General features: G+C 42.6%; 1 pseudogene; it reads left to right on the top strand.

Annotated features, from left to right (window-relative positions):
* The first annotated feature begins 3573 nt into the window (after window positions 1-3573).
* Window positions 3574-10816, top strand: LOC103609338 (annotated as a pseudogene).
* Window positions 10817-26928: the final 16112 nt, after the last annotated feature.

Here is a 26928-nt window from a genome sequence, read left to right as displayed (position 1 = left end):
CCGGGTGAGGAGGCGGTACCGCTGCTGCTGCTGCTGCCACCGCCGCCGCCGCCACCGCCGCTCTGGTGCCAGGTCCAGATCCTGCTGCAGCCGCTGAGCCTTTCACGGCAATATCCATGCCCTCTTCAGTGAATACAATTGAGTTTGTAGATAGATCTTGTATCCTGCAACCTAATTAAATTCATGTGCTAGGTCTAAGAGCTTTATTTGGTAGATTCCATGGGGTGTTATACATTGACCATCACACTGTTGGTGACAGGCACAGTCTTTTTTCTTCCTTTCCAATCTGGTTTCCCTTTCTTTTTATTGCACTGGCTAAACCCTCCAGTATGATGTTGAATAGGTAAGTGCCGGCTTCCTCTCCTCATTTTTTTTTTTTTTTTTTTTTTTTTTTTGGTGGTTGGCTGGTACAGGGATCAAACCCTGGACCTTGGTGTTCTCAATACCACATTCTAACCAACCAACTGAGCTAAGCAGCCAACCCTCCTCACTTCTTATTTTAGGGAGAAAGCATTCAATTTTTTACCATTAAGTACATTAGCTGTAGGCTTTTTGTAGATACCCTTATCAGGTTAAGGAATTTCCCCTTTACTTCTAGTTTGCTGAGAGTTTTCATCAGGAATGGTATTGAATTTTGTCCAATGCTTTTTCTGCATCTATTGAGAGGATTATCTGTTTCTTCTTCAGTCTGTTGACATATTACATTGGTTGGCTTTTCGGTGCTGAACCACCCTTACATTCCCAGAATAATTTCCACTTGGTCATGATGTGTTATCATTTTTTATATTATTGGATTCAATTTGTTAAAATTTTAAGAATTTTTGTAACTGTGTTCCTGGGGTATATTGGTCTATAGTTTAATTTTCTGTGATATGTATTCTTTTTTTGTTTAAATTAGAATAATGCTGGCTCACAGTATGAGTTGGGATTATTCCTGCCTTAAATTGGTAAATTTTCAGTGGCAAATTTCACCAGTGAAGGCATTAGAGCCTGGCACTTTCTTAGCAGGAAGGTTTTAACTATAGTCATGCGTTGCTTAACATTCTGAGAAGCATGGCATTAGGTAATTTCGTTGTTGTGCAAACATTACAGAGTGTACTTAACACAAATGTAGGTGGTCTAGCCTATTACACACCTAGGCTACATGGTATAGCCTATCATTCATATGTGAATAATGCCTTGCACTATGACATTACAATAGCCACAACATCACCAAACAATAGAAATTTTTCAGCTCCATTGTAATCTTATGGGACCACTGTCATCATATGTGCAATCTACCATTGACCAAAAGGTCATTTTGTGGCACATGATTGTAACTCAATTTCTTTAATAGATATAGGGCTGTTCAGGTTATCTATTTCTTCTTATGTGAACATTGATAGTTCTTATCTTTCAAGGATATCAAAACTCCTGAATTTATTTTCCTAAAGTTATTTTTAATCTTCCTTTATTATCTCTTTATCCTTTTAAAGTCTGCAGGATGTGTAGTGACATCCCATTGTCAATTTCTAAAAGTATTCCATTGTGGTTAGAGAACACTTTTTATATAATTTGAATCCTTTTCAATTAATAAATTGAAAAATTTATAATAATTGCTTTGTGGCTCAGACTATGGTCTATCTTTAAAAATGTTTTCCATGTACGCTTGAAATCAATGAATATTCTCCTGTTGTTTGGTTTAGTGTTCTGTCTGATGTCAATTAGGACAAATTGATAGTGTGGTTCAAATCTTCTGTATCCCTATGAATGTTCTGCCTACTTTTTCTATCAATTACGGAGAGAGGCATGTTGAAATTCTCCAGCTATAATTGTGCGTTCATTTTTCCTTTTCATTTCTATCAGTTTTTTTCTTCATGTATTTTGAAGCTCTATTATTAAGTATGCATAACATAAAATTTACTATTATAACCCTTGTTAAATGTACAATTCATGGCATTAAGTACATTCACAATGCTGTGCAACCATCACCACTATCTATTTCCAGAACTTGCTTATCATGCAATTATTTTTCTTTAAACTATTGATTTGTCATTTAGAGTGATAGTAAAAATAAGAAACAATGATTTTATGGTCACCCATATAGTTGCTGGTGTTAATAATCTTCCTACTCTCGTTAGAACCAGATTTCCTTTTGATACCTTCACTTTTCTGTGGGGAAAGACTTCTTTCACATTTCATGTCATGAAGCTCCACAGGGGATGAATATTCCTGCCATTTGCATGTCTGAAAAAGTCTGTTTCATCTGAAGATTTTTATGTGGACAATATTTTCCTTTCAGCCCTTCAAAGGGGCTGCTCCATTCTCTCCTGACTTCACATTGCTTCTGATGAGATGTCTGCTGCCATTTTTATCTTTGTTTCTTTGTATGTAGTGTTTCTTTCATCTCTGGCCACTCTTAAGTGGTTTCAGGGAAAGTGATTATTATGTCATCTAATTTTCTGCACATTTCTTTTGCTTGGGGTTCTTTGAGCTTCTTGGCTCTGTGTGCTTATACTGTTTATTGAATTTGGATAAAGAGTTGTGCACCCATGTGACAGAATACTGAACAACAGAAAGCCATAAAGAATTTATACATGCAGTGACATGTATGAATCTAGAAATCATTATGTTGGGTGAAAGAAGCCAGATTCATTCATGCTGCATGAATCCATTCATATAAAACTTAAAAATGCAAACTGATCTATAGACAAAAAGATTTGAGGGTGCCTGAAGATAGAGGTGGATGGAAGGATTGATTACCTAGAGACACCAAGAGACCTTTGGCAGAAAAGGAAATGTTTTCTTCCTGATTGTGGTGATATTTAAATGGGTGAACACATGTCAGAACTCAACAAATTATATGCTTTAAAAATGTGCAGGTTATTGTATACCAATTTTCTATGTCAATTAAGTGTAGGTTATGGTGATTTTAACAATTTACCATAGTAATAAGGTTTAATTTATAGCAATTCAAAAGTGCTTAATGCATACAAAAGTGTATAATGACAGACCGGTACAATTACAGACCTAACATTAGGATAACTCACTTTTGCTCTAGTGAATGTGAGTGTTGAGTGAGTGAATGAATTGGTGTTAAACAGTATTAATTGTTGTCAGAACCTACGGACTGTGGTAAAAGCAATGTGGCTTCTGAGGGTGAGGAAGATCTAGGCTCAGGTATTGCCTAGAGGTGGCTATCTAGCCTAAGGTTTTAGTGCAGTGCTGTGAGTTGCATACTTACTCTCTCATTTTCTAGAAGGTACAAGGTACAAGTAATAAAAATCAAGTTTAGTGTGCCTACAGAAAAATTTACGTCTCACCTGCTGCCTTTTTACACAGCAAAAACACTCATGTGATTAGCACCCAGATCAAGAAACAGAACACCACCCAGCACGGGTAACTTTGAAAATACCATCCTTGCTGGGCTGATTCCATAAAAATCAAGCACATGCTGAATGACAATGTATAGACATTACAGTGTTGAAAATTTTCTGATCCTGAGATTATATAATATGCAAAAGTTGTTTTGTTTACTTTTTTTGTACAAACATAGTTTACTTTTTGTTTAATCAAAATATTTCTTGTTGACAGCGGACTCTTGAAAAATTGTCCAGGAGGGAAAAATCCCAGAGGAAACTTTAAAGCAGTTGAAGAGCCTGGAGCTTTTTTGGTATGCAGGTCCTGGAAGAATATGGTAAGTCAAGGAAACAACAACCCAGCTGGCTTGGCTCTTAAGAAAGCACTCTATATTTATCCATAAAACAGTTCTGAAGGGTGGCCTTTAAATGCAGTACATATATGGTCTAGTTGTAAAACTATTGTAATGAATAACAGTGTCCATCATGGGCTAAATATAGGGGGTAGCTCATTTGGGGGTGGGGGAGGGGGATGGACTGACTGAGGGACCAGTAGGGAGGAAGAGCTATTGAATTCTGTGCTCTCTTTCCTGAAATGGAAAAGGACCACTGCACCATGTCTGTGCTCTCTGGGTTCCCATGGGCGATTGATCAGGATAGGGCGTGGTAATGCCAGAGTCAGATAGAATGCACTGTCTCTCCCCTGTGAAGCCCTTGGTCTTTTGGGCAGAGGAACTGCTCCTAGAGCAGTGAGCAGTTGACATTGGTGGGATCACAGCTCCCACTGTGGGGCGAGCTCAGGCTTCAGGGCCTGTCAGGCCTGCCTTCTCCTCCTAGCACAAAGGAATAAGACAGGTGAGCTGGCTTGCTGTAGGGTGCAGGGCACACTGAGGTGGGAGATTTGACCAGTGAAACAGCCTTCGGGCAGGGTCCTTTGTCCCTTGGATGGTCCTGATAATTCTTTGAGCCTTGTAGTGATGTTTTTAGCCCCCAAGTGAAAGGCCCTCTCCCCAGGATCCCAGTGTCATTCTGCCTTGTTGGAGTTGGTCAGTCACTACGACTTGTCTCCAACTTGTCCAGCTCTAGAGTTGGTCATCTATATTCTGTAGAGGGGCTGACTGGTTAGTTCACTTGGTTAGAGCACGGTACTGATAACACCAAGGTCAAGGGTTCATATCCCCTTACCAGCTAGCCACCAAATTAAAAAAAAAAAAAAATTCCATAGAGATTCCCTACCAGCCAGCTGCCAATAAATAAATAAATTCTGTAGAGATTATGAAGACAGGCATGAAGCATGTGGGAGAGAGGTAGAAAATGTTTCACAGGGATGGAACAGTTGTGTGCACACATACACACACATGCCAGCTATTTTTACTCTTGGCCCTTTTGACATAAGATTGTGACTTCCAGGCTGTACAACATTTACCCTGCATATCCTCTGAGCCTGTGCTGGGGCTGCCTGCAGGTCTGATCAGCTAAGGGTCTTGAGGTTTAGGGGGGATAGCAGTTGGTAGTGCTTTAAGGGTTGGTCATATTTTGAGGCTATAAGCTGGTCATTTGCAGATTCAGAGTTTTGGGCATTTTCCCAGCCATGCCATGAGTTAGGTTTTGCACAGCAAGCCACAGAAGCCAGGAATTTTTCTTAATGTTCTGTCTCCCTGCTGGGTTTGTCTCCAGAAACTAAGGTTCGACCTACCCTCCCCTGCAGCAAAGGAAGGATGGCCTTGAAGCTGTAGAATAAGTTCCTGCTGGTACTCCGCCTGAAGCTGGTCCAGTCTGAGACAAATTAAGGACGAATTACTGTGATGCCTAATTTCCTTGATTCTGAGATATATTTTAATCAGTTTGAATTTTAGTTTATATACATGTTTCTTGCAGTGTTTTAAGCTGTTAAATGATACCTCTCACTTGTCATCCTATGAAATACTTCCCATAACATTTCCAAGTATATGAAAAGAATGACCCTATCGCTGCAGAAGACCTGAAATAATTAATGATGCCGCTACCCCCTAGCAGTGGGAGGAAGCCACACAGACTTCCGTGGGGGAGTTATACATCCTGTTTCTTAACAAAAGTGGCCATGTCCAGACCCCGTGTGAGGTGGTGGAGAGAACGAGCTCATCCCAGGCATCCCGCATTTGCCCGCATCATAACTGACAGGCGACAGGGCAATGTTGGCCGTGGTGTGTGGGCCGCAGTGAGCATCAGAAGAGAAAGTCGGCAGGCGGGGCTTCAGAGTGCTGGTTGGTCTGGTGTGTTTGCCATCAGCTTGTTGAAAAAGTGAATGTTCGGAGAAAAAAGAAATCGCAGAAGAAAGCCACTAGACATAGCCAGGTTGGTAATATGAGTAGTGTATGTTTCCCCTTCAAAAATATTTTTAAATCACTTTTTAAAAAAAATCACTTCTTGATTTTGCCATCAGCTTGTTGAAAAAGTGAATGTTCGGAGAAAAAAGAAATCGCAGAAGAAAGCCGCTAGACATAGCCAGGTTGGTAATATGAGTAGTGTATGTTTCCCCTTCAAAAATATTTTTAAATCACTTTTTTAAAAAAATCACTTCTTGACTGATGAAAAGTCCTTGTTTCCCCTGAGCAGTTTCTGGATAAAATTGAGATATGGCTGTCACAGCTGGCACGTGTGGGGGGTGGGTGCTGGCATGAGACGCTACAGCTCTCCGTGCCTTATTTTGGTTTTACGTCCTACTCCGATTTGAAATGCTCTTTCTTTCATGAGATGACAATGGTCATGTAGCTTTTTTTTTTTTTTAATCTGTCCTTGGGAAATTAAGACAACACCAACCTTATGTTCATGCCCCCCAAATTTTCCCAGTCTGGAGCATTCCAAAGACTGGTTGGAATCCCCTGTGCTGGAAAACTAGGGCCTTTCCGCAGACCAAGCCACATCTCCTTCCCTCAGCGCCCTTGACAAGCAACAGTGACCTCACTATATAAAAGGAGTAAAAGCCAAAGTGTTTTGGTAGAAACAGAGTGGGGTGCAGGACAGGGTGAGTGGAGGGCACTTGGTGCAGAGCACTGGCCTTCCCTGAGGCCTGGACACCAAACCCAGGGGACTGCAGAGTCAGGCAGGACCTCTGTGCACACGCCCACAGGGATGCCTTCTCTTTGTCTGTTAGTGAGTGGTGCCCTCTGCAGGTGGGCTATGCACCCGCACCCCTGAGTTCCGGGCCCAGCTCTGCTATTTGTTGGTCTCATGACCTTAGGCCTCAGTCTGTCATTTGTAAAGTGGACACAAGGACCCAGCCTCCTCTGGAAGTTGAAGATTAAATGTAAAATACATAAGTTCAGTGGAATTTGGGGGGTTTTAATCCTTTTGTCTCTTTATCCTTAGAGCACCAATTCCCAGCCTTGGGCAATTTTGCCCTACAGGGCAACATTTGACAATGTGTGGAGACATTTGGGTTGTCAAAACGGTAAGGTTGGGGTTGCTACTGTCATCTGGTGGGTAAAGGCCAAGGACACTGCTAAATATCCTGCAGTACACAGGACAGACCCCCACAACAGAGAATGATCCATCCCAAAATGTTAGAGTGCCAAGGTTGAGAAACCTGTCCTAGAGTCCACTAGCTACTGGTCAATGGGACATTCTATAGCTGTTAAGTCTATCAAGATCTACATTTGTGATAGGAGATGTTCACAACACATTATGTGATTTAATGTGTGTATGGATATCTTTATATTAAAAATATGTATCTATAGATGCTGGTGTGCCTAGAAAAAGTCTGAAAGGATGTACCCAGAAAAGCTGTCTCTGATTGATAAGATTATGGGTGATTTTTGTTTTCTTTGTACCTTTCTGTATTATGATTTCTTTTTTTAAAAGGGGATCTACCGTTGCTTTATAACAAAAAAGAAAACAAAAAACAATGAAGCTGTTTGCCTTAATGGGAGGAAACTGGGGCTGGACTAGGTGGTCTGGGCCTCTCCAACACCATGTATGTGTGACTAGGGGAGAGCGTCAGCCTGGATGGGTCATTGCTGTGATCCTGGCAGCACACCAGGCTTTCAGAGGCCTCAAGGTCAAGTGTCTACTGTTTCTGTCTGGTGCTTTCTGAAGGTCTCTCAGAGTCACACAGTGGCATGGAGGCAGGAGGTTTGTTCACTTTTATGAGAAGCGAATCAGACCTGCTATCTCACGGTCATGGAGGAGAGTGAGCCCAGGCTGCTCTTGCAGCCCAGCTCTGCAATACCCACGGCACCAGTCCCTGCACACATAGCATCCACTTGGTCCACACACGCAGTGGCCCTGGGGTCACAATGTCCCTTCTCTGTGAATCCTCCTCCTGTCCCCATCACATTTGATTCATCCTTCGAGGCCCAGGTCAGCGGATGCCTTCACTTCGGGCAGGACATGAGATTCCCCTCCTGTGCTCTTGCATCACTTGGCACTGAGCATGTCCCCTCGCTGTCTGTGCACATGCCTTCTTCACCCCACTGGGCTCGGAGCATGTTAGGGCAGGTCCACAGTCACACAGCTCTTAGTGGCAATACTCAGGTTATATCTGTTCAATACCGACATCAAAGAGAGCTGAGTGTGCACCGTGCTCAGGTCCCCCCACCCGAGAGCACACACATTCACTGCAGTCATTTAGTAAATTGGGGGCTTATCCCCTGGACACTGGCTGAGAAGGAGGCAGGACAGCCATGACATTGACTGAGCACTTTATTTATGCTAGGTATGGCTCTTGCATACCCGTGTCTTCACATCTCACATCCAGACCACCCTGCCAGTGGGTGGGAGTGTCCCCAGTCCACAAATAGCAAGATGGAGGCTCAGAGAAGGGACAATCCTTGCTCTAGGCCACCCGGCTGAGAAATGGAGGAGCTGTGATAAAAATTTCAACTCTGACTCCAACGCTCTGCAGGCTGCCGCCCTGGTGTGTGCACCCTAGGGTGGTCTCCTCTGCAGCCTGGCTCCCACGTTCTGCCTGAGGCTGCCCGCTCTGAGCTTGTGCTGACTTCTCTTGCATGAAGAAAAGAATTTCCTTGGCAGGGGACTGTTTCACAAGCACATCTCACACTCTCTTTTCTCCCCACAGCTGAAATTAGTCTGTGTGTTTGGTTTAGGGGATCATCTTGGCCAGCAGTGATGAGCAGGCCAAATACTGCCCAAGCTGGTATCCGGTGAGCACATTGCAGCCTTCTGCCTTAGAGAGCCAGTTAGGTCTGCCCTCCCCACCCCGGTGTGAAGTGGCATCTGACAGCATTCTTGGAATTTTCCAAGGATCATTGGGACAAGGCTTTTGTTTTTGTTGAGTAGCTGACTTTTCTTTCTTACCTAAAATCTGCCAAAGAATCAACTCAGCAACAGTTCTTGCAGGTTCTCTTACCTTCACCTTATTTCTTTGTCCCAATGAGACTTACAAATGAGATAAATACCTGCCAGCCCCTATTTAATAAATTTTGTGGTTTACAACACACCTTGAAGACGAGAATGCACTCAGACTTCAAAGCACCTTTCAGTGTACATGGAGTGCATGGTATTAACCCCGTGTACAGATTAGCAACTGAGATTCGGTGAGGTTGTGTGATCAGCCTACAGTCACACAGCTAGGATGGAGCAAGGTGAGGGTCAGACTCAGGACTTCTGATGGCCAGTTCGTCACTTGGACCACCTCTATCCTGCTTCCCTTCACGTGTGAGCCTGGGACACTCATTCCTCCTGGGTGCCCTGAACTTGTCCTAACAGCAGGTCAGGTGAGCCAAATGCATATGTTTGGAACATACATTTCCATGCTTAAATTAAACCTAAGCCCAGGTTGTTTTCACTGTCACTTTTTTATCTGCTGCATTGAAGCAGGGGTCTGCCAAATCCAGCCAAATCCACCACCTGTTTTTGTAAATGAAATTTTATTGGAACATACCCATCTCTTTACAAATGATCTACAGCTGCTTTTATGTTCCAGCAGCAGAGATGCAAAGTGACACAAACATCCGGTTGCTTAGAAAGCTGGATATATTTATTATCTTACCCTTTATCTAAAAGTTTGCCAATCGCTGTATCAAAGTACTAAACACCTCCATTTTCAGGCCTCGAAACCAGTCTTGTTTATTCCCAGTGTTATTGTCCCTCGACCGCATGTTTCTGTCTGTGTGGGAGTGATGCAGCCTCCATCCAGACCACAGCCACGCTGAGTGAAGATAGGAAGCACTATGTCCTTAGAGGCTCCAAGGTACAGCCATGCCCTCATGTCACACCCCTCTCCCCACTGAGGGACCGCTTCCCATGCACCAGGAGTAGTAAAGGGGGTGCACATCATCTCTCGACCACCTGCTGGGTGGATGCCACTCCTTTTTCAGAAGAAGAAACGGGCTGAAAGAGGTTTAGAGACTTGCCCAGGTCCTGCATCTCTTCAGTGGCCGAGCTAGGATTGGACCAAGGCATCTGGCTCCAGAGTCGACGTGCTTCTGTAGCACCAACCACCTCCTTAAACTTTTATGTGTTTGTTTCTGAGGGGCTTTTTTGTTACACAAAATTTCAGACATTCAGAAGCTAGGTGCGATGCTCTTGCTTGTGCCTGGTGTCCAGCAGCACAGGTCACTGGCTCACGGTGGCTGTGTTTCTTCCGTCCACACTGCTGACTCTGGATTGCAGCCACAGTAATTTCAGCATGCATCTCTAAAAGATGGGACTATTTTTCACAACAACAAAGCCATAATACCATTATCACATGAAAAAAATTAACAATACCTTAATTTCTTACTATCTGGTCAGCAGCATTCAAATTTCCCTGGCTACCTTTTTTTTTTTTTTTTTTTTTTTTAACAGTTTCTTTGCTTGATTCAAAATCCAGGTCAGTTCCACCTGGTCTATTGAGCAGTCTCTTTAATTTTCCCTCTCCCGTTCCTTCCTCCTTTCCTCCCCTCCCCCCCCTTTTTTTTTTTTTTTTTTTTTTTTTAACAGTTTCTTTGCTTGATTCAAAATCCAGGTCAGTTCCACCTGGTCTATTGAGCAGTCTCTTTAATTTTCCCTCTCCCGTTCCTTCCTCCTTTCCTCCCCTCCCCTGCTTTTTTTTTTTTCTCATTTCTTAATTGACAAAGAAATGGTGTACATATTTAATGTACAGGAACAGGTGATGTTTTGATATATGCATACCTTGTGAAATGATTAAATCTCTTCTGTCTTGAAGAACCTGGTCATCTGGCAGCAGAGCCTGAGCTATCCTGGCACCAGTGGCCACTCTCCTCCTCCACCCTCAGCCTCCTGTGTCTTTTGGGAAGATTCTTGCTCTGAGGGCACTGGGTTGAGCCCCATCCTCTGTTCTTGCAGACCAGGCTCCTGCAGAACCAAGGACTTTGTGTGTCTGGCCTGAAGTCTGATGGACAAATAGAGCGGAGAGGTGTTGCTTAGGAGTTTGGTTTTCTGCAAAGTCCTTTCTCTCCCCTCAGGTCTGGATCATCAATGGAGGACTGGCCAATATTTTTACTGTGCTTGCAAAGACTGAGGTCAAGATAAAATGAGACTTAAATAGTTTTGATCACACTTAAACATTTAAGCAAAATCAAATTAAGAATACCTTGAAATTCACTCATTAGTTCAACAGACAGTGACTGTGCACCTCGCCATGCATTGAGCACTAGTGATTTTAAGGTGAGTGAGACTACTGGTGCTCCCAGCCTTGTGGGGAGGCGGTCGTGGACACCAAGAAGGGTAGGATAGCAGGGTGTTCTAGGTGAACATTCTGTTTCAGGACATCCCATCTTTCCTGCCTGGAACCTCCTCCTACCCGCCCATGCCCACCTGTAGTGCCTGGTCTGTGCTCTGTTCACTTGAGGCCGGTGTCCTGTCAGACATTGTCCTCGGCCCCCTGGTGCTGCCATGAAGTCTTCACAATGTTCTGCCTCCTAGGTCTACTGGTTCAGATCTCAGAGTGACCATATTGGAGGGGACTGCATGCAGCCCTTGGCATCTCCAGGACCACTTCTATGTGCCACCTTGTCTTTGGGGATGCTGCATTCTGGATGATGGCATTTGCCATGCCCACCACTTAGAAGTGTGTGGTCTTTAACAAGCTAGTTTACTTTTCTGCCCTTCAGTTTCTTCAGCTAAAGGAAAGGGGATAATATAACCCACCTTTTGGAAGCAAAACAGTATTAGCTGCTGCTCTTCACATTACCACTGCTACTCATGCTGCGCAGCGAGGGCTCAGAGCATGCATGGTATCTTTAAGACACTAAAGAGCTTGGCAGGTCAGTGGGGAGAGAGGTGGAGGGAGGGAGCCATGCCACTTCCGCTGGCGAGCACTACTGCACGGGCCTGGTGCACACTGAAGCCTGGGTGGGGGAACCTACTGGTGTTGTGCAGAGGCCCCATGAGAGAGGGTCGAGTGGCACAAGGGGAGGTCAGAGAGGCAGGCAGAGTCCTCCCCCATGCCCAGCAGCTTGTAGCAGAACAAGAGCCTTTGGGAGGAGAGCCTAGTCCTGCAGCCCATGTGCTACAAGCCCTCAATACGACCCAGCAGCCAGAGAGACAGTGATTTCATCACTTTCATAGCCAAGCTGTTGGAGCACAGCTGTCATAGAAGAATGAAAGATCAGTGGATCCAGTTGCCCACACCTGGCTTGGCTGCTCTGGAGCCATGACCTTCTCTATCCTGAGCCTCCCTTTGCTCCACTGTAAATTGCCAGGAGTTGCATGTTTATGTAACATAATATGCAAAAACACATTGTTACAGAAAATGTAGTACAGAAGCCCCTGTTTCCTCCCAGCCTCTCCTGGGAAGTGTGCCCCGCTTACCCCTCTCTGGCTGCATCTCATTCACACCACCGACCTCATCACTGTAGGCCTACCAGTCATCCACCACAGGGCTGGCTCACAGCAGCCAGCATCTAGTTTTCTCACAGTCCACAGGGGCCTAGGGCAGCCTGCTCCAGGATGTGGGTGGGGTTCCGGTCTGCCCTGTTTTCTTTAACCATCCTGGGGCATGTTCTCCTTACAGCAGATCACGAAGGGCCAAGCCAGACACCATAAGCACATTTAAGGCCTCTGCTCATGTTGGGCCAGCTGCATCCCATTGGCAACTGCAGGTCACATGGTCATATGAACCCAGCATCTGCAGCCAGGGACAGGGAAGGCTACCCCTCCCCAGGATGGGCGGCAGGTGCTCCAGTCCTGCTGCAGGGGTGTGGTTGTGTTAGAGTTAAGAACTGGAAGCAATAATCCCATCTGCCCTAAGGCTTTGGGAAATACTGGTCCATCTACCTTGATCTGTCTCTGGTGCTTTATATGACCAGCCCTTTCTCATCTTTAAACTTCTGCTAAATGTCACATTAGAAAAGTCTGACTTAGGAGCTGGCCAGTTAGCTCAGCTGGTTACAATGCAATGTTGATGACACCAGTGTCAAAGGTTCAGATCCCTGTTGCAGCCAGCCGCTAAAAAAAGAAAAGAGAAAAGTCTGATTTAGCCCGTAATAAAAATATTATCCTCCCCTCTCCAACCTCCATCTCTTTCCATCACTGTGCCCTATTTATTTCACCATAGCACTGACTACAACATTGTCTCATCTTGTTTATAGTTTGTCTCCCTAACCGATATACAAGCTCCACAAAAACAGGAACTTTGTCTTTCTGTACCATCCTACCACACACTGAATGAGTGAGTTGCATGCCAGTGGGTCAACTGCAAAGTGGTTTGCATTTGTCAGAGGAGGTCTTAAATTTCATGTGTTTCCGCTTGCCAAGTCCATTTTGAAAACACCAGGGTGCCCATTGAGAACATACTTGGAGAAATCAGAGGTGTGTTTAAGAGCCAGTGGGTCAACTGCAAAGTGGTTTGCATTTGTCAGAGGAGGTCTTAAATTTCATGTGTTCCCGCTTGCCAAGTCCATTTTGAAAACACCAGGGTGCCCATTGAGAACATACTTGGAGAAATCAGAGGTGTGTTTAAGGTGAGTTGCCAGCTGCAGCCCCTGTGAGTGCTGTGCAGTTTCACTGTGGCTAGTTGGCCCCCAGCTTTCTGTCCCATCCCTGCACATAGCAGACCAGCCCATGCTTGGCAGGTGACTATGCATGGTTCTCCGCTGGAAAATTGGGTCCCTCCTAGAAAAGGGAATATATGGTTAGGATTGGGAATCTTCCTTCATCTCTGAGGCCTTGATAAGGGACAGGATTCCGTTCCCAGAGGGTGTAAGCAAGCGGGCCAGTGGGGTCTGGAGAAGCTCAGGTTCTGTGAACGCACCGCCCTGGGTCTTGGGTCCCTGCCCTAATTTTTTTCTTCTTGCAGTCAGATTTTTTTTTTTTATTGAGAGATAATTCATATAAAATTCACCATTTTAAAATGTATACATAAATGGTTTTTAATATATTAACTATGTTGTACAATTATCACTTCTAATTCCAAAACATTTCCATCACTCCCAAAAGAAATGTTATACCTTCCGGTTCCCACTTACCCCATCCCTTGGCAGACACTGTTTTACTTTGTGTCTCTGTGGATTTGCCTATTCTAAACATTTCATATAAATGGGATCATATGCAATATGAGGTCTTTATTGACTGGCTTCTTTCACGTAGCATAAAGTTGTCAAGGTTCATCTATGTTGTAGCATTAATCAGTACTTCATTCTTTTTTATGGCTGAATAATATTCCATCATATGGAAATACTACATATTGTTTATCCATTCATGAGTTGATGGACAGTTGTGTTGTTTCCACTTTTGGGCTCTTATCAATAATGCTTCTGTGAACTTTCATGTTTGTGTGGGAAAATGTTATCAATTCTTTTGCATATATGCTTAGAAGTAGAATTGCTGAGTCATATGGTGACTGTATGTTTAACTTGTTGAAGAACTGCCAAGTGGCTGTACCGTTTGTATTCCCACAGCAGTGTATGAGGTTCCATTTTCTCCACATCCTCGACAAAACTGTTATTGTCCATTTTTAAAATTAGAGTCATCCTAGTGGGTGTGAAGTGGTATCTCACTGTGCAATGTGTGGTACCACATTGCATTTCTGTCATGACTTATGTTCAGTGTCTTTTCTGTGTGCTTATTGGCCATTTGTATATCTTCTTTCATATCCTCTGCCCATTTTTAAATTGGGCTATTTGTCTTTTTTGTTGCCCTGCCCTAATTTACTGAGTGATCTGGGCAAGTACCTTTGCTCTGGGGAGCCCCACTCCCCTTGACTATGAAGCAGGGATCATGGTAATCCCTCCCTTCCCTCCTGGGGTGTTAAGAGAATCACAAAGTATATTGGCCAAAGCTTCTGGCACATGAGGCTGCTCAGTGAACACAGATCAAAGGGCTGGAGGGGTAGAAGGACCAACAAGGGAGCAGCCTGTGTGCCCATTTACAGGTTTGTTTATTATGTTTGCAACCCAGATGCTATATACAAATTAGAGAATACAGACAGAGAAAAAAGTTAAATCACCTGAAGCCCATCCCAAGAGATTTGCCATTGTTCACATTTTTGGTGTTTATCTTTCTCAATCTTTTTAGGTAATATACATCACTAAAATATTTTGTGTGTGTTATTTACTACAGCCTATAGCCTGCGTTTTTCTCTCGCCAATAAGTCATAGCAATCTTTTCATGCTAGTAAAGATATGTTAATAATGTCTGATGCTGCATAGTATTTCTTTGCACTTTGTACCATATTTAATGTCATCAGATCATCAGCATTGGGCATTTAACGTGGTTTTCCCTTCTTCCCTATTCCTTACCACATTGCATGGTATATATATCCCTGTATATATCTTTCACACTTGTCTGTTTTCTGAGTTTAAACACCCCTAGTAAAATTACTGGGTCAGACGGTGTGAACATTTTTAAGTTGTTAATCCATGAGGCCAAGTTGCCTTTTGGGAAGTTGGACCAGTGTCTGCTCTCTCCAGCACGGGGTGAGAATGCCTCTTTCCCCCATCCTTCCCAACACTGTTTTTGTTTTTGTCTTTGTTTTTGTTTTTCTGCCCTTGTGATGGGTGAAAAATGAGTTGTTTTAATAAGCAAAGGTAAATAGATTTCCAAAGCTCTATTTTTTTTGTTGTTGTTGTTACCAGCGGGATTGTTCACCAGTTAGCCTAGATATTAAAAAGTTTATACACCGGAGGGATCCCAGAGATCATAAAACAAAGGAAGACCAAGTGAAAACTGAGTGGGCTGGTGTGAGTCCAGCTGCCACTGGTCCCAGCTCCACCTCTCTCGATCCAACACAGGCTCCGCATATTAGCGAACAGTGTGTTTTCCTTCCACACCTGAATCAGAAGAACAAGTAAGTTAGGAAGAGAGAGGTCTCTGTGGACACCCCACCTGGGGCCCTGCTCCTCACTGTAGACCTCATTCACCTCTTGGACGGGGGGCAGCCTGCGATCCTGGTAGTTGCTTTTGGTGCTGCTCTGAAGACCTGTCACTTGGAATGCACTGGCTGTGAGCCAGGCCTGGCAGGATTTCTTCTGGGCTTTTTTCTTCTCCTCCTTTGTGTCCTGTGGCTCCACCATGGCTGAGAGGTAATTCTGTGAGTATGTGAATTTCTTTCTTGGCTCCTAGAAATGAGGGGGCAGGCAGATCTGTATAGAAGAGCTGGTAGCAGTCTTGGATAGGCTTGAGTGGCCACCAGGTTTCCAGGTAGGTATCAGAAACAGCTGGGGGCATAGTGTTAGTTCCTGACAACATAAATGGTGCATTCAGACTAACTGAACTGTGCAACAACCCTGTGAGGGTCATGTTACCATCTCCTTTGACAGAAGAGGCAGGTTTCTAACATAAATGTGTGCTGTTATTTTACATAGTGACAGAAGTTAATGTATGCTGTTATATTAGATTATGACAGGAGAGGGTATTGGGGCTTCTTTTCCTGGGGTGATCAGTAAATGTCTTTCTGAGCTGACATCTGCTGAGACCTGATTGATCAGAAGGACTAAGCTAAGTGAGAATAAGAAGATGAACAATCCAGGGAGATCAAAAAGCAGGTGCAAGGTCCAGAGGAGAGAATAAGCATGGACGTCCACTCTATGTCAAAAAAAAAAAAAAAAAAAAAAAAAAATCAGGGCAGGAGCAGGAGGACGGAGAAGCAATGACAGCAGAGTGGTAGGCAGGGACATAACACCTAGGGTATTTGTGTAGTGTCAATAGGGGTGCCAGATTTAGCAAATAAAAGTATAGGACACCCTGTTAAAACTGATTTTCAGGGCCGGCCCCAAGGCGCACTCGGGAGAGTGCGGTGCTGGGAGCGCAGCGACGCTCCCGCCATGGGTTCGGATCCTATATAGGAATGGCCGGTGCGGTGCTCTCACTGGCTGGGCGCGGTGCGGGCGACACCACACCGAGGGTTGTGATCCCCTTACCGGTCACGAAAAAGACAAAAAAAAAAGAACTGATTTTCAGATAAACAAAAAGTAATTTAGTATATCTCATGCCACATTTGGTATTTTGTTTTTTATCCAGCAACTCTACTCTTATCCTTAGTCTCATTATCCAAACCGGAACTCTTTTGAGTGTTATTGACAGCTAATCCACAACAGCAGGTAAAAATCAAGTTTGATTCAGGCAAACCAGGGTGCGTGGTCATTGTGCTTGTAGAATTTGGATTTTTTTCCCCAAAAATTTCTATAGGAGGCCATTGTAGAGGTGTAACTGGTGACATATCTTATTTAATCTGTGTTGTAGCTGTCGTGTGGAGAGTAGACCCTCCCTAGAATAAAGAGTGACCAACATCATTCAGAGGAAGACGGTGTGACTGAAGCCTATTGACGAATGGCAGTTAGATGAAGGTAACATGGGACTCTTCCTCTGTCATTGATTAGTGTCTGACCTAATTGAGATTAGGGTATAGAAACTATTGACCCATCACCTCCCCCAATCAGTTTCCTTACCTTTAGAGGTCCCACCCTACACCATAGCAAATATACTTAACTATACACACATTTTAATTAAGAACTACCTATCAATTGACTAATGAGCTCAGTGGGGTTTTTTTAGATTCTTAATTAAATACTTCTTATTTTCATCTTGCAGTTTTCACTGTATATTTTGCTAGTTCTTTTTTATCTTTCAGATCTCAAGGATGGTTAGAGACTCTTGAAGAGTTTGTAGGGCCAGACCACTGGGCCCATAATACCCATAGAGCTAGAATTGCTATGAGGTTGACGCCTCATTCCATGCTCTTAACTAAAATGTATCCACATTATTAAGTAGGTACAACTTAGTGCATGATTTCAATGTTTCTTTTTCCTTACTTAACATTATATTATAAATATTAACTTACATTTTATAATCCTTATACCAGGAGTTCTCAGAATGTAGTCGTTGGACCAACCATCACCCAGACACCTATTAGAAATGAAAATTCTTAGTTCCCACCACAGACTTACTGAATCAGAAACTTTAACAGGATGCCGGGGCCAGTAATCTGTGTTTTTATAAACGCTCTTGGTGATTCTGATGCATGCTCAGCTTGAGAACCTACCTTATAGTGTCTTTCTAATAATTATGTGACATCACATAATGTTAATAAAACCATGGATATCTAAATTTGTCTATTTCCACTTTTACATTATTGTATACACAAATTTGGCAACAAATTTGTTTGTATATTTCACTTTCTTCCACTTCAGAGTAGAATTATCAGGGCAAAGATTATGACCATTTCTGTGTCACTTTTTTTGTCAAATTCCTTTCCAAAAACACAGGTTTATACTACCACTCCCAAAACATGGGCGAACACGTTTTCCCATAACCCAACCAACTCGAGGTAGTATCCTTTTAAAGCAGATAACTTAACTGGCAATTTCATAACTTTAAAGTGATAGCTTATTTCAATTTGCATATTTATTACTCATAAAGGAAAATACTTTTTCTTGGAATTTATATTTTCACTGTGCGAATTATATTTTTGTGTCCTATATCCATTTATCAGTTAGTCACTTTGTAAGTTCTTAAAAACTGAATGAGCACTTTACATGTATATGTGTGTATATATATACACACACATTTATATATTGGCACATACTATTTCTGATTTCCTTTTTACTCTTTTTTTTAACTTGTATTTGTATGAATTTGTTACAAAGTCAGTAGGATTCTTTTAATAATAATACAGTATATTTCATTAAGAAGGTGCATTTATAGCTTCGAAATATAGGAAATGGGCTCCATTGTATCTTAAAAAGTAGGTCTTACGCCCCTGAAATAGTCAGGTTAATCTAGGATCAGCTGTGGAAACAAATTTGACAGAATCTCACAGCTTTCATACACCAATGGTTTGTTTCTTGTTTATGTTACATGTTTGGCATAGATCAATAATGTCACTCTGCTCCTCATAGCATTCAGGGACCCAGGCTCAGGGAAGTGCTACCATCTTGTAGCTGTGCCATCAGAACACAGGACCTCTGTGGAGGGTATAGAGTGTGGAGACAGCACAAGAAGCTCTTAGATGCCTTGGTGCTGAAATGATCCATCATTTATGCTTCCAATAGGCCCAATGGTCAAAAGTTGTCACATAGCTTCTGTCAACTACAAGGGAGAATAGAAATATGGGAATCTCATAAACATTTGCTCAGCGGCGAATGTCTGTGTCTCAATCGCATTCATACTGTGATGAATAATCTAGAATAATGCTACGTTTTGTATTCTGAGAATTCACTCATTCATTTACTTATTGTATCAGCAGGGTTCAGACTGGGAAAGAGATGCCACTCTTTATTTCAGTTGTGACAAATTTAAGATAGGAATTAGGGGTTTATACAAATGTTAGGAGCTCAGGGAGAGTAAAGGTTGAGAATGGCACACAGATCTCAGCCAAAAGCTTTGAAGCAGGTGACTCTGTAGAGCTCACCCAGAGCCTCCTGTCATTTTCAAGACTGGGAAATTCTCTCTGACTCCCTCTTTCTGCAGTCATGAAGCATGCTTTTCATCAGCTCACCAGACAGCTGCTGTGAAACACCTCTGCCCACATGTCTGACTATAGCTACCTTGAGAAAATAAAGGCTTCTCCTTATCTTTCATGTTCCAGGTCTTACATGTGTGCTTCTTATTGGCCAACTCTAATCCAAAACTATATAGGACAGGGGATTCAGGGATGTAGTCTTCTCTGCAAAAGAGAAGAGACCTTAGGAGGCTAGTGGTGAGGCCAAGTTGTCGATAGACAAGCTGGCATACTTATTCATTTGCAGGTGGCAAATAGAAGAAACCCACAGTACTGAAGGTGATATGTTTGTTTATCTCTATTGCACTACTCTTTGGGTGAGGCCATAAAGTTGACATTTGATGTCATTAACCTGAATGACAGAAATGTTTTCTAGCCCTAGTTTGAAATAAGAGATTCTTTCAATGGGCTGTTCATAAATTTTGAAAGCCACAAGGTCAGAGGTGAATAGAAATACTGTGTAGTTCTTACTTCAACTCTCAAAAAGCTAAAACCTTCTTAAGAGAATACAACTTAACCCTTAGTGTTATACTAGTATAAGATAATAACTGTCATGAAATCTCATGCTGAAAGGCACAGTCACGGGAATAATATGTGGATAAAGGGCTACCATATTTAGAACTCAAAATAATAGAACAACGTCTGCACTTTTTAGACTATAAAATCTAGTATCTCTTGTTTGCCTGCAGTTCAGACAGGGAAACAGAAACCACTCTTTATTCAAGGTATGAAAGATTTGAGATAAGAATTAGGGGCTTATACAAAACTTAGAAGCTCTGGAAGGTACAGATCAAGGATACAATTACTGAAAGTCAGGAGAGCCAACAAAGAGCTCTCGACCAAAAGCTTCAAAGCAGGTGGGGAGTCTGCTATTTATGAGCTAAAATAGTTATTAATGAAGTAAACTAGATGACAATGCTGTAAACTTGTAACTAATGAGATGAAATACTGATGCTACTACCAGTGCTGAAAGAGTTACATGGAAACTCCTCATATTATTAGATTATTTGAATATGGTGTTCAATAGGGAATACCTCTAAGGTGGCCTCTTGGGTGAACATAATTTACCCAAAGGATCAGGGATGGCTAAAATTTTCCTCTGGCATCACAGCTTGAGATTGGCAGTGGCTTCCTAGTAGACTGTGTTGAGAAGGATTCTGAGCTACATCTGAGCTCAGTGTGAAAGAGTGCTTGGTTTGATGTGTCGTGGTCATTGTGGTACAGAAAGGGCTACTGAGATTTGCCCTTCCACATGTTTGCCCTCTATGACTTCCCACTTTAATCTTCCTTCCTTCCAAGCAGGAATGATTCTTTCGTGCTAGGCAATATAGGACATATTGATTTAACATCTTTGTTCCTATGTCTTTGATAGACTGCACATTAATATGCTTATTGTGCCTATAAAACACAAAATATAATATGATTTGCAAGATAAATAATGGATCACTTTGCTTCTTAGATCTTAAAAATCTTTTCATCTCTTGCACACATTGAAAATCCTAGGGAGGCCGATGTGGACCCCAGGGATCTCATCAAGATGGCTGAGTAAAGGTCTTGTCCCCTGCGACACTCAGTGTGATGAAAGTGGAGCCAATTTCAAATAAACAATATTATTAAATTTTAGGCCAGGATCTTTTACCCTCCCCATGCTGACATTTATTACCTGTCAAAATAAGAGCAAGCTACAATACCAAAGCAGTTGACTGGAGTTATTCAGTAAGTAACATTGACGAAAAGAAAATTAGGCGGTAAAGAGACCCTTGAGAAATTAGAAAATAGCCTTCTAGGCTTTCAACCTCTTCATCATTCACTAGGCGTTGAATAATACAGCAGGCCTAAGAACCGGCAGCAACCTGCTTCCAAATCCTGAAAATACTAAAATCAGTTGAACAGTACGGCTTGAGGAATTACTCAAAGTTGACTCAAAATAACCTTTGTTTAAGAAAGAAAAAAAAAGAAAAAGCTAATCTTCAAGTTTAACAGAAAGGCTTAAAAGAGCCATGACAAACAACATGAATTATTCAGGCTACAGGGACTGTGACTGGCCTTTTATACATACAGGCTCAAATGTGTATCTCAAACCCAGTGCTAATAAGTTGATTTGTATCAGTTGAGCAATGTTTGGGTGACAAATAAAAGATGAGCCTGCCTTCCCTACTGCCTTGGCTTTGTTTTCTGTAACAAAATGTAGTGAACTTTGAGTCCCAAACATTTTTGCTTCTGTTATGAGAGAAGAGGCCTTGGGCAGCAGATTTTGTTGGTGCAAGTAAACTCTTCTGGAAATGCCACCCTTAAATCACTTCTGCATACAACCTCAGGTATCCAAATGGAACACATTAGTAAAATTGCTCTTCTGTGCTCCTTTGAGTATATGGCAGGATTAGCGAAAAATATTCTATCACTAGCTTTTGATATCAAAATTTTTTCATTAGAGCAAATAACAAATAACAGCCATCCTGTTTCTCTTCTGCTATAAAACCCTATCCCCTCTGAGAAGACTTCCATGACTCCCCCCTACTTAATTCCTCATCTAAGTATTCACAACACATAGTACATCTTTCTATTTTCTGTTTCCAAGAGTCATTGTATAGTAAAGAAAGCATGAGCTTTGGAACCAATCCAAACTCCAATTGGACAAGTCACCTACCTATATTCTCTGAATCTCAGTTTCTTTGTCTGTATAAAGACTTTATGTGAGGGTCTATGAGATAATGGCAGTAGCTCAATAAGTGAGAGTATTTTATTATCAATTAGACTAAGAGGTCTTAGGAACAGGGGTCCTGACTCGGTGTATATCCCACACAGGATACCTCCAGCTCCGTGCACATAAGAAAAAACATTTTTTGAATGAATTATTTGTATGGCTCAGATGTCATTCCAGGTAGCTGGTTCTTTTTAGTGTGTTTTCATGCAACTGTAGATACTCTTCCCTTAAAACACTCTTTGCAGCATATTTCAGAGTTTGTCTACATGCTATTCTGATTCTCACAGAGAGCTTCTTGGGGCCTTACTCTTTTATGTCCTTAGTGTCTGACATGCAGGACTGGTTAGCTGAGTAGAGAAGGGGCTTGGATAAGTGAGAAGTGGGATGGTTAGATGGGAAGCCTGAATGCTTAAGAAGTTCAAGTACTAAGTGTAACATTTATTTCTGTAGCAGTGTATTGTCTGTGCTCACTCTACCATTATACTTAGATGACTCTTTTATCTATCTCATCATCACTTACTGAATTCCAGTGTTCTGGGTAACTTGCTGGGGAATACAGAGAAAAATCAGAGAAAAGCAGAGCAGGCAGCATGCGTGTACAATGTTACCCAAGGACTTAAAGTTTCCTGGGGAAGATAAGCTATGGGTTGCAACAAAATAGATTATGAGTTCAAATGATGTTACTCTTGTGCTATAGACTGAACGTTTGAGTCCCATCAAAATTCATATGTTGAAACCTAATCCCAAATATATGATGATACTTGGAGGTGGGGACTTTGGGAGGTGATTTGGTCATGAGGGCTTAGTGCCCTTAGAAAAGAAACTCCACGGAACTCCTTTGCCCTTTCCACCATGTGAGGACTCCACAAGAAGACAGCCATCTATGAACCAAGAAGCAGGCCCTCAGCAGACACAGAATCTGCCAGTGTCTTGATCTTGGACTTTGCAGGATCCAGAACTGTGAGAAATAAATTTCTGTCATTTATAAGTCATCTATGGTATTCTGTTACAGCAGTCTAAACAAACTCAGACACTCGACTAGGAAGCCTTTGTTGGGTTCTCAGGGATTCTTATTTCAAGTCATACTTCTTACTATAAACTCATGATTCTTCATGGTTCTACCTCAAACTGCTCTTCCTTTCTGCAGTCGCTTCTAGCCACTGCAGATCACTCTCCTGTACCTGAAATATGGCCTCTGTACCTCTTTATCCTCTATCTGAAAAACTCCTTTCCACCCCTCATCTCTACCCACCTTAATCTCCACCTCTGTTAAAGCCCAGCCCAATGCCACTTCTTCTTTGGAGGCTTCCCCAAGTCTCCCAGTTCAAGACAATCATTCCCTCCTTTAAGTGCTTTAAGTCTTTAAATCTTTTCCTCCTTTAAGTACTATCTACTTCCAGTGGAATGAAAGTGAGAAAGATATTTTATAAACTGAGATGAGTAGGATGGTTAAGTCAGTAAACAAAAAGGAGGTATGGGGGAGGACTGGGTTTAGGCTGGGGTGGTGACTTTGACAGGATGTGTGGCCAGACTGGGGATTCCTGTCTGGAGTTCAGGAAAGACCATTGCCAGTGTCAGGGGTTAGGGTCTCATGCAGAGAGGTGGCAATGCAAGCTTGAAATGAACGGGGCTGAGAAGAAAGAGAATAAGCAGGAGACTGAGCAAGGAAAACTGAAGAGCACCTGCATTTAAAGGCTAACAGAGGGAAAGGAACCTGTGAAGGAGACTGTGAAGGAGCTCTCTGTGAGGTAGAACAGAAAACTGGAGCTTGGGGCCGGCCCGGTGGCACACTGCTACAGTGCGCCGCTTGGGAGTGCGGCGGCGCTCCCGCCGCCGAGGGTTCGGATCCCACATACAGACCGGTTCCCGCTCACTGGCTGAGCGAGGTGCAGGCGTGACACCGAGGGTTGCGATCCCATTGCCGGTCCTGGTCCGGTGCTCACTGGCTGAGCGAGGTGCAGGCGCGACACCAAGGGTTGCGATCCCGTTGCCGGTCCTGGTCCGGTGGCGCGACACTGAGGGTTGCGATCCATTGCCGGACACGAAAAAAGACAAAAAAAAAAAAAAGAAAACTGGAGCTTGGAGAGAAACTCAAGGAGGAATTCGAGATGTTAGAAAAAAAGGAAGATAGTAAAGAAATGAAAGATGACTATGCCACCTACTTCCTGAGTAGTCAGTCACTTGGTGTCCTTGAGGATTGGAACACTGCAAATTTCTTCTGTCATGCATCAGTATAATCACTCCTAGGTCATGGTTATAACACAACCTCAAGACCACAGTGAGGTCAGTGTAGAATTTTGTATGCACAAATTAATGTTTCTTGAAGGAAACATTTTGGAGTTTCCTGTAGGAAGTCATCGATGTTAAATGGGAAAAAAAATAACATGGAGATATGAGGTTTCCTTATTAGTTCTTTATTCATGCTAGGTTTCTCTCACAAACAGGTCAGTGTAGAATTTTGTATGCACAAATTAATGTTTCTTGAAGGAAACATTTTGGAGTTTCCTGTAGGAAGTCATCGATGTTAAATGGGAAAAAAAATAACATGGAGATATGAGGTTTCCTTATTAGTTCTTTATCCATGCTAGGTTTCTAGTGAACACAAACAAACCTGTTCAAGGTTTTTCTGAAGAGGACTTTACTAATTAATGTGGATACTATGTACAGGATACGGTTAAAGTCAGTCAGTGACTCCAAATTACTCTTCAATGTTGAGATGCTGCAAATCAAAAAGGGGGGGGGAAACGGAAATCGAGGGGAAAGAAACCCTGTTCTCAGGTTAAACACCTGATTGGCAAGTGTCACACTGGAATTCTGTAAGTAAGTCAACTGAGGGAGTCATCGGCTCAGAGGGCTTCTGGAAAACGTCCTAATTTGAACATCTCATTGTTTACCCTTGTAACTACTATGGGATAATTGCCTATAGAAGCATAAAGATTGATGTTAGTGAGAGAAAGACAAAAATGGACTTTATTCCACAGGTTTCTAGTGTGTTCTCAAGTGGAAAAACGATGTCTTCTCTCTCACTAACCAGCAAAGGGCCACTGAGAAAAACCAAGACAGAGATACAAAGTCCCAAGAGCTGCACAGAGAGAACACACAGTGGCTGTGAGAGATGGAGATTTATATTACACTGTTTGCATAAGCCATAAGCCCTTGAGAAGATATTCATAGGGCACAGAGCTGACTGTCAACACCTCTGCCCAAGATGTGGTGATCAGATCAATACTACTAGCATGCCCACCACCTCAAATTGTAATTATTCCCTGTGTCCCCCACCCAACCTCTCCCTGAACCCTCCTCTCCTTCCCCCTTCACCCCCAGGAACCCTAGCTCTGTTCTGTCTCTCTGAAAGTACAACACACCACTGTGGTCTTTCTTTCCTTCTTTCTTTCTCTCTTAGCTCCCACTTATGAGTAAGGCCATGCAGTATTTCTCTTTCTGTGCCTGGCTTATTCTGCTTAACATAATTTTCTCCAAGTTCATCCCTGTTACTGAGAATGGCAGAATTTCATTCTTTTTTATGGCTAAGTAGCACTCTATTGTGTATATATACCCCATTTTCCTAATCTAGTCCTCCATCGATGGACATATAGGTTGGTTCCATGTCTTGGGTGTTGTAAATAGAGCTGTGATGAACATGGGAGTTCAGGTATCCCTTCAGCATGATGATTTCCATTACTTTGGGTGTATACACAGAATATGGTCATATGGTAGTTCTCTCTGTAGTTGTCGGAGAAACCTGCATACTGTTTTCTATAGTGACTGTACTAATTTACAGTCCCACCAACCGTGTGGGAGCGTTCCCCTTTCTCTGCAACCTTGCCAGCATTTGTTATTCTCAGTCTCTTTGATAATAGCCAGACTAACTGGGGTGAGATGATATTTCAATATGGTTTTAATTTGCATTTCCCTGATGATTAGTGATGTTGAGCACGTTTTCAAATACCTGTTGGCCATGTGTGTGTCTTCCTTTGAAAAATGTCTATTCAGGACCGGCCCGGTGGCGCACTGCTACAGTGCACCACTTGGGAGCACGGAGGCGCTCCCGCTGAGGGTTCGGATCCCACACACAGACCGGTTCCCGCTCACTGGCTGAGCAAGGTGCGGACGCAGCACCGAGGTTTGCGATCCCGTTGCCGGTCCCGGTCTGGTATGGGCGCGACACTGAGGGTTGTGATCCGTTGCCGGACACGATAAAAGACAAAAGGGAAAAAAAAAAAAAAAGAAAAATGTCTATTCAGCTCTTTTGCCCATTTTTGAATTGTTTTGTTTGTTTTCTTACTGTTTGTTTTTTGAGTTCCTTGTATATTCTGAATATTAGTCTCTTGTCAGATGTATAGTTTGCAAATATTTTCTCCCATTCTACAGGTTGCCTTTTCATTCTATTGATTGTTTCCTTTGCTGTACAGAAGCTTTTAGTTTGATATAATCTCATTTATTTATTTTTTCTTTTGCTGCTTGTGCTTTTGGGGTCTCATTCATAAAGTCTTTGCCCAGCCCTACTTCCTGAAGTGTTTCCTCTATGTTTTCCTTTAGCAGTTTCATAGTTTTGGGTCTTTTATTTAAACATTTAATCCATTTTGAGTTAATTTTGTATATGGTGAGAGATGCATGTCTAGTTTCATTCTTCTGCATATATGGATGTCCAATTTTCCAAGCACCACTTATTGAAGAGGCACTCTTTTCCTCAATGTATGTTCTTTTTGCCTTTGTTAAAGATCAGTTGGTTGCTCCACGGTGCTGACGAGATTCTGTGGTTGGATTCTGTGTCCTTGAAGCTGTGCTGCCAGAGTGCTATTTGCATTTCCAAGAGCAACAAAAATTGAATAAGTCTAAGGGAGTTCCCAAGATGGCGACGGGTCTGGAGTGGCCGTGCCAGGAGACAGCACGACCCTGAGAGCTGTGCGCTGTGATACCAGAGTATTAATTGCATTTCCAAGAACAACAAAAGGTGAATAATTCTTTCAACAATGATCCTACATCGACAAACAAGCGGCAGCAGG

The sequence above is a fragment of the Galeopterus variegatus genome, unplaced genomic scaffold (genome assembly GCF_000696425.1).
Source record: "Galeopterus variegatus unplaced genomic scaffold, G_variegatus-3.0.2 Scaffold9493, whole genome shotgun sequence".
In the NCBI taxonomy this organism is placed as follows: Eukaryota; Metazoa; Chordata; class Mammalia; order Dermoptera; family Cynocephalidae; genus Galeopterus; species Galeopterus variegatus.
The sequence above is the reverse complement of the archived record's forward strand: the minus strand, read 5'-3'. Positions and strand labels throughout refer to the sequence as shown.